The sequence below is a fragment of the Schistocerca piceifrons genome, chromosome 2 (assembly GCF_021461385.2).
Source record: "Schistocerca piceifrons isolate TAMUIC-IGC-003096 chromosome 2, iqSchPice1.1, whole genome shotgun sequence".
NCBI classification, from domain to species: Eukaryota; Metazoa; Arthropoda; class Insecta; order Orthoptera; family Acrididae; genus Schistocerca; species Schistocerca piceifrons.
Genome location: NC_060139.1, coordinates 38914065 through 38928739, shown reverse-complemented (window position 1 = coordinate 38928739; position 14675 = coordinate 38914065). Strand labels below are relative to the sequence as shown.

The following is a 14675-nucleotide window of genomic DNA, read 5'->3' as shown; positions in this document are numbered from 1 at the left end:
TGCACGTTACTGACTCTCTCAAAGCTCAATAAAAAGCACCATCCGATGACTGGATGCTTGATACTTCCCATTTTGTTTCCGACATATGTCGGACATTTGGGTTCTTTTTATGTAAACAATTGAGGGTGTAAAAACCCTTCGTCCGAACAGGCCTTGGTTCTAATGGCTCTGAGGACTACGGGACTCAACTGCTGAGGTAATAAGTCCCCTAGAACTTAGAACTACTTAAACCTAACTAACCTGCCTGTAGCGCCTAGAACCGCTCCGGCCACTCCGGCCGGCGAACAGGCGTTGGAAGGCCCAACGTTACCGCCTGGCCGCCGTGTCATTCTCAGCCCACAGGCGTCACTGGATGTGGATATGGAGGGGCATGTCGTCAGGACACCGCTTTCCCGGGCATATGTCAGTTTACGAGACCGGAGCCGCTACTTCTCAATCAATTAGCCCCTCTATTTGCCTCACAAGGGCTGAGTGAACCGCGCTTTCCAACAGCACTCGGCAGACCGGATGGTCACCCATCCAGATGCTAGCCCAGCCCGACAGCGCTTAACTTCGGTGAACTGACGGGAACCGGTGTTACCACTGCCGCAAGGCCGTTGGCATCGAAGATGTAACGATGTTTTATTTTCCACTTAATTTGTGAAAGATATAAGTATAATTCGGTCATACACCCAGTCATCCCTCAATCAAGTATGGCAGACGTCGAAAGTCATCTCCCTTAATTCTTTTGAGCAATGTATGTTAAGATGTGTGTGAAATCTTATGGGACTTAACTGCTAACGTCATCAGTCCCTAAGATTACACACTACTTAACCTAAATTATCCTAAGGACAAACACACAAACCCATGCCCGTGGGAGGACTCGAACCTGCGCCAGGACCAGCCGCACAGTCCATGACTGCAGCGCCCTAGACCTCTCGGCTAATCTCGCGCGGCAGCAATGTATGTACTAAGGATGTAATGCACGAAGTAGCTTTGCCTACTACCTGCTATAAATATAGAATGTTTGACTATTATAGAGACAAACGAAAGGGGTGAACAGAAGACAATGAAACATGCAAATGAACATCGATCCGGAAACCAATGCTACGTATGCAGTCATGCAACTGTTACAATATTGTTTATGTTTAACGTTACGTTTATTTCGTAAGTCTACAAACAAGACATAAATTCGAGATTGCTATTTTACTGTCGTTTGATTTTGTCGTCATTCTGTATACCTAAGTACTGATAAATAGCATTTCGACAACAAGTGAAACGGTCGTGGCTCGCCTGTACCATGGATCGACGTGAATCCGTGGAATTCTTTTGTCTGTTGATGATGTCGATGCGCTCCGGAAATGCACTGTGAATGGATTTGGTACACGCCGGGGATTCCTGAACGTGCACGGGCATCAATGAGTACACGCGCTGAAGACTGCCTTCACATTAAAGAACACTTGCTGTAATGTGTTTGTTCTCAGGTGCATGTCTGCAGGTTGGATTTTCAGGACCCTTTTATAAGGTTTTCATGACGTGAGTCGTATTATGTCGTAGGGCGGAGGCCACTGGTTTCCGGAGCTAGGTTTTTTGTTTTGTTTTGCTGTTTCATTGTTCTGATCCCTTTCCGTTCGTATCTACACCAGTCAGCAGTCCCTACATTACAAAATTAACGTGCGCCAGTCCGCATCTGAGCCAGCACTGTATTTGAACTTTCGGAAAGAACGGTACGTAATACTCTGAGGAGCCAAAGAAACTGGTACACCTGCCTAATATCGTGTAGGGTCCCCACAAGCACGCAGAAGTGCCGCAACACGAGTGGCATTGACACGACTTCTGTCTGAAGTAGTGCTGGAGGAAATTGATACCATCCAGCATGCAGGGCTGTTCATAATTTCGTAAAAGTGCGAGGAGGTGGAGATATCTTCTGAACAGCACGTTGCAAGGCATCCGAAATATGCTCAGTATTGTTCAAGTCTGGGGAGACTGGTGGCCAGCGGAAGTGTTTAAACTCAGAATACTGCTACTGGAGCAAATTTGTAGCAATTCTGGACGTCATATTATCCTGCTAGAATTATCCAAGTCCGTCGAAATGCACAATGGACATGAATGGATGCAGGTGATCAGACAGGATGCTTACGTACGTGTCACCTGTCAGAGTCGTATCTAGACGTATTAGGGGTTCCACATCACTGCAACTACGCACGCCTCACACCATTACAGAGCCTCCACCAGTGTGAAGAGTCCCCTGGTGGCATGCAGGACTCGGGAGGTTGCCTCCGTACCAGTACACGTCTGTTCACTCGATACAATTTGGAACGAGACTCTTGCGACCACGCAACACGTTTCCAGTCATCAACAGCCTAATGTCGGTGCTGACGGGCCCAGGCGAGGCGTAAAGTTTTGTGACGTGCAGTCATCAAGGGTACACGAGTTGGTTTTCTGCTCCGAAAGCCTATATCGATGATGTTTCGTTGAATGGTTCGTACGCTGACACTTGTTGACGGCCCAGCATTGAAATCTGCAGCAAGTCACGGAAAAGTTGCACTTCTGTCACGTTGAAAAATTCTTTTCAGTTGCCATTGGTACTGTTGCTGCAGGCTCTTTTTCCAGCCGCAGCAATGTCGGAGATCTGATGTTTTACCGGATTTCTGATATTCACGTTGCACGGGAAAACCCCACTTCATCGCTAGCTCGGAGAAACTGTGTCCTATCGCTCGTGCGCCGACTATAACACCACGTTGAAACTCGCTTAAATCTTGATAACCTGCCATTGCATCAACAGTAACCCATCTAACAAATGCGTCAGACACATGTTGACTTATATAGCTGTTGCCGACCGTAGCGCCGTATTCTGCCTGTTTACATACACTCCTGGAAATGGAAAAAAGAACACATTGACACCGGTGTGTCAGACCCACCATACTTGCTCCGGACACTGCGAGAGAGCTGTACAAGCAATGATCACACGCACGGCACAGCGGACACACCAGGAACCGCGGTGTTGGCCGTCGAATGGCGCTAGCTGCGCAGCATTTTAGCACCGCCGCCGTCAGTGTCAGCCAGTTTGCCGTGGCATACGGAACTCCATTGCAGTCTTTAACACTGGTAGCATGCCGCGACAGCGTGGACGTGAACCGTATGTGCAGTTGACGGACTTTGAGCGAGGGCGTATAGTGGGCATGCGGGAGGCCGGGTGGACGTACCGCCGAATTGCTCAACACGTGGGGCGTGAGGTCTCCACAGTACATCGATGTTGTCGCCAGTGGTCGGCGGAAGGTGCACGTGCCCGTCGACCTGGGACCGGACCGCAGCGACGCACGGATGCACGCCAAGACCGTAGGATCCTACGCAGTGCCGTAGGGGACCGCACCGCCACTTCCCAGCAAATTAGGGACACTGTTGCTCCTGGGGTATCGGCGAGGACCATTCGCAACCGTCTCCATGAAGCTGGGCTACGGTCCCGCACACCGTTAGGCCGTCTTCCGCTCACGCCCCAACATCGTGCAGCCCGCCTCCAGTGGTGTCGCGACAGGCGTGAATGGAGGGACGAATGGAGACGTGTCGTCTTCAGCGATGAGAGTCGCTTCTGCCTTGGTGCCAATGATGGTCGTATGCGTGTTTGGCGCCGTGCAGGTGAGCGCCACAATCAGGACTGCATACGACCGAGGCACACAGGGCCAACACCCGGCATCATGGTGTGGGGAGCGATCTCCTACACTGGCTGTACACCACTGGTGATCGTCGAGGGGACACTGAATAGTGCACGGTACATCCAAACCGTCATCGAACCCATCGTTCTACCATTCCTAGACCGGCAAGGGAACTTGCTGTTCCAACAGGACAATGCACGGCCGCATGTATCCCGTGCCACCCAACGTGCTCTAGAAGGTGTAAGTCAACTACCCTGGCCAGCAAGATCTCCGGATCTGTCCCCCATGGAGCATGTTTGAGACTGGATGAAGCGTCGTCTCACGCGGGTTGCACGTCCAGCACGAACGCTGGTCTAACTGAGGCGTCAGGTGGAAATGGCATGGCAAGCCGTTCCACAGGACTACATCCAGCATCTCTACGATCGTCTCCATGGGAGAATAGCAGCCTGCATTGCTGTGAAAGGTGGATATACACTGTACTAGTGCCGACATTGTGCATGCTCTGTTGCCTGTGTCTATGTGCCTGTGGTTCTGTCAGTGTGATCATGTGATGTATCTGACCCCAGGAATGTGTCAATAAAGTTTCCCCTTCCTGGGACAATGAATGCACAGTGTTTTTATTTCAATTTCCAGTAGTGTATTTCTGTATTTCAATACGTGTGCTTATATCAGTTTTTTTTATGAATCAGTAAATAATGGTAATCATTCCTTTCAAAAAAGCAAGTGAATTACATCTCATAATATTTTAATTATGATGGAAGTTAACTGGAAGTGTAATAAAGAGCCTCTTCTTTATTGCAAAAAATGGTTGAAATGGCTCTGAGCACTATGGGACTACATCTATGGTCATCAGTCCCCTAGAACTTAGAACTACTTAAACCTAACTAACCTAAGGAAATCACACAACACCCAGTCATCACTAGGCAGTGAAAATCCCTGACCCCGCCGGGAATCGAACCCGGGAACCCGGGCGCGGGAAGCGAGAACGCTACCGCACGACCACGAGCTGCGGTCAATATTAGTTTCCTTGGCGCTTCATTCTACAAGAGGTTCAACGACATAAGGGCAGTTACGGGTAACAGTTAAAGAAGATTTTATTACAAAGGCTGCTCATAAAAAACAAGTGTCAGTGAGCAGCATGAAAACGCACAGAACCTACGGTATTCTCTAATTTCGTCCGGCTGACCCCTCAGAACGTAACGGTCGCCACAGCTCTTATTGTTCTCCACGAGGCAACCAACTCTGCGAGGTCGCGCCCATAAGCACCTGTCGTCGTCCTCTTCAAATACCACAAGTTGGCCTTCACGTTCCTAGACTAGATTGATATACGGTACTAGCCGTGCCTCTAGTGGTCACATACAAATCAACAAACGACGACCGTAGTAACTCTTACGCCCTGACCATGAAAACGTGTAGTTATTACACACCACGTCAGTCTATCGATCCGAAAAACGGGGCCTCGGATTTTACAGTTTCGCCGACTCATACTACAGTTTTACGACTCCTGATTTAACCATTGTGAGCAGCATCTCAGCCGATAGAAGGCCTTTTTGAAAATATTGAAATCTTGGTCTTTCATTAGATAAAAAAGTTTATGGTGCATTCATCGCATTTCTTCATGCCTGACGTCTCCAAATGACAATGAGACGGCGACCTTCTTCCTGGAAGTTATCAGCGAAAACTCTCTTAATCGAAGAAATACACATCTAAATGATAATTTGCACGCTACTCTGCAATTAATGTTGGAGTACACGACGTGTCATTATTCACTCTTCCGTTTTTACTTGTATATACAGTTTGCATCGCCTGGTAACTCGTTACTTGAAGTGCAGTACAGGGAGGTTCGCTATTTTCTTTAGAGCAGACACAGCGTTATCCCGAACAGAACGATCTCTTCCATGCGAACTAAGGGTTTCGAAAACATCTGTCACCCAAAACTCTTTCTTTCCTTAGATGACATCTCGAACGCCGTGGATTAAGGAAATCCTGAACAGGAGGAAAACAATTTGACTCAGTAGCGTACCAACGCCTATTAACGGAAGTCCTATCACATGGGGTTCCGAACGAAATTTGTGACGGGACTGAGAATTCCTTTGTACGAAGAACGCAGCATGTTATCGTGGATGGATAGACATTAACATTTGTGCAAGTGACTTCAGGTTTGCCAAAGGGAACTGTGTTGGTGTCCTTGTTCTTAATGTTGTATATTTATATTATCTATAATTATGTAATATCTGAAAAAGAACTGCGAAAATATCTATACATGTTTTGATAAGATTTCGTAACTGTGCGAAGATTGGGAAATTACTTAAATGTTTAATGTTTAAAAATATGTAACTCTGCACTTTACAAATAGCGAAAAGTGGTATTCGAAGACTACATTATACAGGATGGGTCACTAACTATTTCCATCAATAATAACTCCGGAAGTATGACAGGAGCTGAAAAGTTTCTGGGACAAAAGTTGCATGGGACAACAGGGGTCATAATATGACGATGGTTTTTTGTTGCTAGGTGCGGTCTCTTCAGAGATATGAAGGTCAACTTTGTTTTTTTGAATGGGATGCTATAGTTCGGTACTTATTTTCTGATAGCGGGTGTCGAGACGGATCCAGTTATGTATAACATTAAGGTCTTTGAAGGCCAATGAAGGCCGCAAAGGTAGCATGAACGTCCATTTACAGGAGGTGTTCGAAGTGATGACCATTGGTGTCAGTGCAGTGCTGCAATCTTCTTATCGTGGAATGAGTGGTAATCCTTATCACATTGGCACTTATAGAAGCACATGATCTGACAATTTTCTCTCGCATATCTTCAGGTGTGGTTGGAACGTCTTCATAAACAATGTCTTTTACGAATTCGCACAAGGAAAAAAAAAATGCAGAGCCGTCAAGTCTGGAGAACGAGCTGGCCACGACACATCTCCTCCGCGTCCAGTCCAACGATTCGGGAATTGTCTGTGCAACTCAATTCTAGCCATCAGCGAAAAATGTGCCGGACACCCATTGTGTTGATACCACATTCTGTTCCTTGCTCCTAAAGGTACTTCTTCCAATAACAGACCTAATGTTTCTTGCAGGAATGTGGTGTACTTCCTACCATTAAGATTTGCTTCGATGAAATAGATGCCTATAATTCTGTACTCCAGAATCCCACACCATACATTCACCGGCCACGGGTAGTTCCTTCGTGGTGCGACATTTTTTTTTTTTTTGTCTTGCAGTGTACTTGCAGCAGTGAATATGAAATTAGAATAACACTGCCGTAATACAATGGCTACAACGAAAGTAAACATTTAGTAAGTATTTGTGATAATGTCTCATACTGAATTATACATTTAAATGTAAGTTCAATTACTGTTATTAAGGCCGGCCGCGGTGGCCTCGGCGCTCTAGGCGCTTCCGTCCAGAACCGTGCGACTGCTACGGTTGCAGGTTCGAATCCTGCCTCGGTCATGGATGTGTGTGATGTCCTTAGGTTAGTTAGGTTTACGTAGTTCTAAGTTCTAGGGGACTGATGACCTCAGATGTTAAGTCCCATAGTGGTCAGAGCCTTTTCAACCATTTTTTGAACTGTTATTAATTAGTTAATCATTCGTTTGCGCAGACTTCGTCAGGCACTTTACAGTATCATAACCTTGTAGTCGCTGAGGGTGGCAGCAATCTGAAACAGAAAACAACCTACACGAAGTGTTCAGAATGGTATTGATTTTTAACGACTTGATGGCCGGCGGCCAACTAATAACACCAGTACTATAGAAAGTCTACTGAGGGCACACAACATACTAATTTATGTAGTTTACCAATTAGTTATAAGACTGGTAGATATGTGGCCCGAGGACCGACCCACAAAGTCAGTATTGGCTCTTGCGCAAAAACGTTTGGCTACCACTGTAATTCCAGCTCGCGTAATATGAAGGCTGTCTACAAAGAACGCTATTGTTCTGCCGCCGTCGGTGCCACACAGTGTTGACCGACAGTTCCAGCGAAACAAAAAAGAATTTGACAGCCGTTACGCCAAGGCCGTGATTGGCCCTGTCTCGGGTTTGGAAACGGGGCAGCGTAATAACGGTAACACGGGGTCGCTACAAGCAGCGGCGGCCCAACAACAGACACGAGGCCTGTCCGATTGACCCTCCCCCCCCCCCCCCCCCCCATACCCCTCACCGCGGCACCCACGTCAACACCACATAGCGCTGCGGGAGGCTGCCTGGCCTTTCTATCTGTGCGCTAGTTGGCGCTCGCTGTATCTGATGCTGCAGAAGGACACGCCCTGTACCCAGTGGCTCACTTTCCAATAGCAAGTGCAGCACTTACCGTAAAGATTTCGGGGGGTCAACTCCGAACAGCGAACACCAGTACACACGACAGTTTCAATTCAACTTTAAGTGACACTTTTTTTAAATTCACGAAACGATACAGAAAGTAAGTAAGAATTTGAATACGAGGGGCGTTCAAAAAGTAACGCAACACATTTTTTTTTCTGAAAGCGGGTTCATTTTATTCAGGGTTCCAACACACCATATTATTCTCCAATCTTTTGGGTACAAACTTGTACTCTTCAACATAATTTCCTTTCAATGCAGCGGTGTTACGCCGCCCTACTGGGAGGGCCTCTATGCCCGCATGGTACCACTCCACTGGTTGACGTCAGAGGCAACGTCTGGCTACGTCAACAACCTCCCCATCAATGACGTACAGCTCCCCGCGGGGTGCTTGCTTCATTGGACCAAACAGATGGACGGTGTGAGATGAAGGCTATAGTGTGTGTGAGGAAGGACAGTCCAATGAAGTTTCGTGAGCTCCTCTGCGGTGCGCACACTTGTGTGGGGTCTGGCGTTGTCACGGAGAAGGAGAGCGCCGTTTCCATTTTTGTGTCAGCGAACACGTTGGAGTCGTTTCTTCAATTTCCTGAGGGTACCACAATACACTTCGGAGTTTATCGTTGCACCGTGAGAGAGGACATCAAATAGAGTTCCAGAAGACCGTCGCCATGACTTACCAAGATGCTACTCGAGGAAGGTGTAAAAAGAATATCCGCAACGGAAAATAATAAAAGCTAAAATGATGACTTGGCCCTGTCTGTCTTGAACCAGATCTTACGATCTCTTAATTCTATGAATTACACTACTAACCATTAAAATTGATACACCACGAAGATCACGTGCTACAGACGCGAAATTTAACCGACAGGAAGACGATGCTGTGATATGCAAATGATTAGCTTTTCAGAGCACTCACACAAGCTTGGCGCCGGTGGCGACACCTAGAACGTGCTGACATGAGGAAAGTTTCCAACCGATTTCTCATACACAAACAGCAGTTTACCGGCGTTGTCTGGTGAAACGTTGTTGTGATGCCTCGTGTAAGGAGGAGAAATGCGTACCATCACGTTTCCGACTTTGATAAAGGTCGGATTGTATCCTATCGCGATTGCGGTTTATCGTATCGCGACATTGCTGTTCGCGTTCGTCGACATCCAATGGCTGTTAGCAGAATATGGAACCGGTGGGTTCTGGAGGGTAATACTGAACGCTGTGCTGGATCCGAACGGCCTCAGTAGCAATCGAGATGACAGGCATCTTATCCGCATGGCTGTAACGGATCGAGCAGCCACGTCTCGATCCCTGAGTCAACAAATGGGGACGTTTGCAAGACAGCAACCATCTGCACGAACAGTTCGACGACGTTTGCAGCAGCATGGACTATCACTGGACTATCAGCTCGGAGACCGTGGCTGCGGTTACCCTTCACGCTGCATCACAGACGGGAACGCCTGCTATGGTGTACTCGACGACGAACGTGGCTGCAAGAATGGCAAAACGTCATTTTTTCGGATGAATCCAGGTTCTGTTTACAGCATCGTGATGGTCGCATCCGTGTTTGGCGACATCGCGGTGAACGCACATCGGAAGCGTGTATCCATCATCGCCATCTGGCGTATCACCCGGCGTGATGGTACAGGGTGCCATTGGTTACACGTCTCGGTTACCTCTTGTTCGCATTGCAGGCACTTTGAACAGTGGACGTCACATTTCAAATATATTACGACCAGTGGCTCTACCTTTCATTCGATCCCTGCGAAACCCTACATTTCAGCAGGATAATGCACGACCGCATGTTGCAGGTCCTGTATGGACCTTTCTGGATACAGAAAATGTTCGGCTGCTGCTCTGGCCTAGACCTCTCACCAACTGAAAACGTCTGGTCAATGGTGGCCGAGCAACTGGCTCGTCGCAATACGCCAGTCACTACTCTTGATGAACTGTGGTATCGTGTTGAAGGTGCATGGGCAGCTGTATCTGTACACCCCATCCAAGCTCTGTTTGACTCATTGCCCAGGCGTATCAAATGGTTAAAATGGCTCTGAGCACTATGGGACTTAACATCTTAGGTCATCAGTCCCCTAGAACTTAGAACTGCTTAAACCTGACTAACCTAAGGACATCACCGACATCCATGCCCGAGGCAGGATTCGAACCTGCGACCGTAGCAGTAGCGCGGTTCCGGACTGCAGCACCAGGCGTATCAAGGCCGTTATTACGGCCAGAGGTGGTTGTTATGGGTACTGATTTCTCAGGATCTATGCACCCAAATTGCGTGAAAGTGTAATCACATGTCAGTTCTAGTGTAATATATTTGTCCTATGAATACCTGTTTGTCATCTGTATTTCTTCTTGGTGTAGCAATTTTAATGGCCAGTAGTGTACAATCTTAACATAAATGAATGATTAAGGCAACTAATCCTACTAAATGATAAACTTTGTTCCTGCTTGTATATTTATTGTAGATTTTAAAAAAATACCTTTTATATTACGAAGTTCACATTTCCTTAATAAAATTACTGATCAATTGCCCAACTCTGCCCCTTATTATGACTGCGCGATCTAATATCAATAACGCGAAATGACTGACATCATCTACATACCAAACACTAGAAGCCACTACTTTCAAAGATAATCTACAGTGGTGGGGAACCTCAGTGGAAATACACTAACGTAATCACAGCTGTTTAGCTTCACAGCCCTAATAAGCCGAAGTAATTTGCGATGTCACCGTACGTACTGCGTCCGGTGCGTCGGCGTGCTGGTTCTCGTACACGTCTGCGCCGATGGAGGAACTCCAGCCACAAATAAACTCTTTCAAACACTAGGATGGCAGAAGGCGGTCCACAGACCAATATACTCTATTACTGTCTTCTCCTCTCTCTCTGTTCCACAAGCGAGAAACGCGAACTCCCAGCCACAAGGATGGAGTTCAGATAACGTACGTATAGGCAGAGGAAGTGCTCTCAATTACTGAACATTGCGTACTCAACGACGACTTCCAACCCGGAGGTGAAGTCCAGAATCGTATAGGTTCGCATCAGTACATTGCCTAAGTGTTCTAACTGTAAATTCTCCTGAGAGCGAAGACAGCGAGTCCGTCTGTACCAACAAAGCTGAAATCGAACGACCGTCACACACGGGCGCTCACAATGGAAGATTCTTCTCTCCACCGCTGGCCTCCCAGCAAAGCTCGGCTCCCCACCATCGTAATTCCGAAAACGAATCATATTCCCGAAATGACGGAATATTCTCCCTCTCTACAGATTCTTCCGAACCCGGGCCAACCATATTTTAGTTTTTTGTCGTCCAGTGCGGAAAGTTTGCGAGGAAAAACCTATACTCGTACAATGGTACGCTTCTGAGTAAAAATCCTTGGAGATAACCCAGCCTCCATGGTTTCCGAGATGCCGCTTCTTCGTTCCTCTCACCTACGTCCAAGATTTGCTAAATTCGGAAGTATTATCCAGTTATTCTTCCGGCCCTACTACAGTAGCGGCCGGCCGCCACCCTGTTGTGCTCCAGAGCTCAGGTGCCACGACGTCTGTCGAACTACTTCCTGTGTTAAAGCAGGACCAACACTTGTGCGAGCCTTCTACCCAACACTTGAGTTCTGCCAACCGTTCAGCTCCACTAGCGTTCCAACCTCTACTAGTATGATAATAAAGACACTCCGTCACCTTTCATGCAATAACCGTTGACAGTTATTTACAAGGCGTACGTGACAATGTCAGTCTCCTTTATATATTCATATATACGATGTACAGCCTAACATATGATACCTAGTTGTGTTTGTAGATCATGGCAAAGTATGTGGATGGGGTCTTGTGAGGTGCGAAATTATAGCCACCTCACAACTTTACTGGTTGAGGGTGCGGCTTTCAATTTTCTCTTCGGAGGAGAGATGATGTGGCGCCAGTCCATGGACTGCCGTTTTGTTTCCAGTCGAAGTGGTGAACCCATTTTTAATCGCCTCTGACAATGTTTTACAAACAATAATCATTATCAACCTCGTAACGCGCAAGCCATTCCGCACAGATGGTTCTTCGTTGCTCTTTACGGTCTTCTGTTAGGCAATGGGGAACCCAATGGGCTCACGCCTTTGAATACTCCAGCTGATGGACGAATGTGTCAGAACCAGGAACGGAGACGACCAGTTGAGCAGCGAGGTGTTTGATTGTGGTCCGTCGATCACGTCGTATGAGAGTGTCCGCACGTTCCAACACTGTAGGTGTCACAATTGTGTGTGGCTGCCCAGCATACGGCAGATCGGACACGTTGGCGCGACCTTGTTGCGATGGCGACAGACGCCTCTCCCAACGACTCACCGTGCTTTTGTTCACTGCCAGGTCTCCGTAGACATTCTGTAATCGTCTGTGAATATCTGCAATGCTCTAGTTCTCCAGTGAAGGAAACTCAATGACGGCTCTCTGCTTGAACGCACTTCCGTTACAGACGCCATTTTGAAGACTTTGTACAGCACTACCAACTATCGTAGCTTCATCAAACTACAGGGGCTCAAGTGGGCATGTTCCACGTTATCCCACAACAAATTTTGCATTTTTTCAACGGAAATTGACCGAGAAATTGAGTTGCATTATTTACTGAAGGCCACTCGTAAAGTGCGTGACTGTCCGTAAATGACTTAGCCCCCCCAGTTTACAAGTATTTCTGAAACATACATTTCGGTCAGTTCTTTTTCCGGTAGCTGTTCCAGCGGGGTAAGTGCGCATGTATTTCAAAAGAAAATGAAGGGAGGTTGGGGTTCCACGTGCCTTCGTCATGTAGTGATTAGAGACACTACACCATTTCAGACTGAACAAAGGTGAAGATATGTCAAATACTAATATATCACCTTTCTCGAACGAAACGGGTTCGATTACAGTGCGGGTCGGAGTTTTTATCCGCTCGAAGACTGGATATTATATTGGTCTCATCATGATTTCATCATCATCGACACGCAAGTCGCAGAAGTGGCGTCAAATAAAAAGACTTGCACTGTGGCGGGCGAACAACCCCGGATGGGGTCTCCGGCCAAATTTGCGATACTATCGTTTCATTTGTCTCAGTTGAGGTAAGAATGGAAGAAGGAGGAAGGGATGACCTGTAAAGACAAACCCCCACGGTATACACCTGCAGACTGCCATTAAGTGAAAAAAATTCCACGTTTGAATCGATCATGTTGAGATTCTTTAATCCAATTTCCGCACAGCCTCCATCAGCTTCAAACTGAAGACAATGCTCACTAAGTAGTGTCGAGTCAAGACAGTACAATACTTCTCGTAGGTAAGTGTGAAATGTTTCCTGTTCTGGTTAGTGTCCTGTTTGCCGTTTGGCAGCGCCTGTTGATTTCTTTCCACACTACAAGCAATTTGAGAAGGAAAACCGTGCACTGCTTGTAAAGTTTTACGATGAAAATAAATATATCTGTATCTACGAAACACGTGGACCAAAAACTACTGTCTCAGAAGAGAATAACGCAAAAGAAATAAGCAGAATCCAAGGAAACACTCTCCTAGAATATTTTTAGTATATTGCTTCACATAAAGTGGGAATGACACATACGTCTGTTTCAGTATTGGATGGTATGGTCGCTTAGTGCGTGAAGTTTGAGGCTAACACTGAGGGTGCGGTTTTGATATCAGACTGTTTAGAAACTTTGTGAGTAGGATCTCGAAAAAGTTACAGAACAAACATAATCTAGAACAGAATCTGTTGTGAAATGACAATGTGAAAAGAACCTTAATCATAAGATTTTAAAATACAAAAGTGCTCAAAACATGACATTTAAAGGAACTGAAAAGTATGGTGTCTTTTCTTCATAGATGTTCATGTGATTGCACGCCCAATTTCTTTCTTTATAGACGAATTCTGCAAACTGTGTGTAGAGAGGAAATTCCTGTATTTATACCTTGCTCAATTTCGTTTTAGTTGACATCACAATAAACAGGCCAGTGTTTGTATTACCGGAAGTGGGACACACTTTACCGGATGTCTGGCGCACAGCTCAACTGCATTAAGCCGCACAAGTACAATCTTTCGGGAGATATATACTCCGGACATAATTCTTTACAGAATGCTTTGAATCTCTTCCCGAAATTCAGGCCAGAAAGTGTTCTGTTTTAGAACTGCCCACGGTAGAACGTCTGGCAGTCTATGACTAGCACATCGTGTTCTGTATCTCGGAACTGTAGTACATTCAACTGTAAATAGCAGTCTATGGCCTGCTTCAAGTTAATCGCTGTCTTCCCCCTGTAAAATTAAATCCGAATGGTTTCTTTGTGACACTAAATTGTAAACATGAATGAAACTCCGAGAGCTTGGCTTTGGATCACTGACTTGTTAGAAGCCGGGAGTACCTCAGTGTTGTACATGCTGTGTATGGGAGGAAATCTAGATGATTTTCCGCTCTTCCATTTTATGCTACAATTTAAACACTAGTTTTGCGCCATATGTCACTTCAGTCTTAAAGCGTGGGACTTTTGTATGGCAATTCATAATAAATATTCTTCTATGAAATATGAAAAACTTGAAGTACCATTTAGGTTACGGTAACTGGTCAACCGTATTAGTACACAGCGTTGGTTGCGATGGGTGGCGCCTTGCAAATATTGGATGACGCGTAACCAGTTGGTGACTTCGAAAAGCAACGTTTATTAAGAGTCCGTATCAACTTTCATCACTTCCCGCCTGTGCATTACGCTATACTTCTTCATTCT

General features: G+C 46.3%; 1 pseudogene; it reads right to left on the bottom strand.

The window, feature by feature from the left end:
• Positions 1-483: 483 nt before the first annotated feature.
• LOC124778061 lies at positions 484-601 on the bottom strand (annotated as a pseudogene).
• Positions 602-14675: the final 14074 nt, after the last annotated feature.